Here is an 836-nt window from a genome sequence, read left to right as displayed (position 1 = left end):
TCATTGAAACTCCTCCCAGTATTCTCCCAAGCAATACAGAAGAGAATCCAAAAGGAGAGTGCAAGGCCATTGATCTTATCAAAGTGGCCGAATGCACTAGGGAGGAGGAGGACGAAAATCCTAGTGAGGAAGACCTCCTGGGACGTCCTTCAAGCAAGAAGGAGTTTCCTATCAAGGATCCAGAGGAATCTGAGGCTCATACAGAAACCATAAAGATTCCACTAAACCTCTTTCTGCCATTCATGAGCTCTGAAGACTATTCATCCTCTGAAGAGGATGAAGATGTGACTGGAGAGCAAGTTGCTCAATATTTAGGAGCTATCATGAAGCTGAATGCCAAATTGTTTGGTAATGAGGCTTGGGAAAGTGAACCCCCCTTGCTCATTAGTGAACTAGATATTTGGATTCAGAGAACTCTACCTCAAAAGAAACAAGATCCTGGCAAGTTCCTAATACCTTGTACCATAGGCACCATGAGCTTTGAAAAAGCTCTATGTGATCCAGGGTCAGGGATAAATCTTATGCCACTCTCTGTAATGGAGAAGCTGGGGATCATTGAGGTACAGCCTGCCTTGTTCTCATTACAATTGGCAGATAAGTCAATAAGACAAGCCTATGGAATAGTAGAGGACGTGCTAGTAAAGGTTGAAGGCCTTTACATCCCTGCTGATTTCATAATCTTAGACACTAGGAAGGAAGAGGATGATTGCATCATCCTTGGAAGACCTTTCCTAGCCACAGCAGAAGCTGTGATAGATGTCAATAGAGGTGAGTTAGTCCTTCAATTGAATGGGGACTACCTTGTGTCTAAGGCACATGGCCATCCCTCTGTGACA

This window comes from Arachis duranensis, chromosome 2, assembly GCF_000817695.3.
Source record: "Arachis duranensis cultivar V14167 chromosome 2, aradu.V14167.gnm2.J7QH, whole genome shotgun sequence".
NCBI classification, from domain to species: Eukaryota; Viridiplantae; Streptophyta; class Magnoliopsida; order Fabales; family Fabaceae; genus Arachis; species Arachis duranensis.
This window is presented reverse-complemented; position numbering follows the sequence as displayed.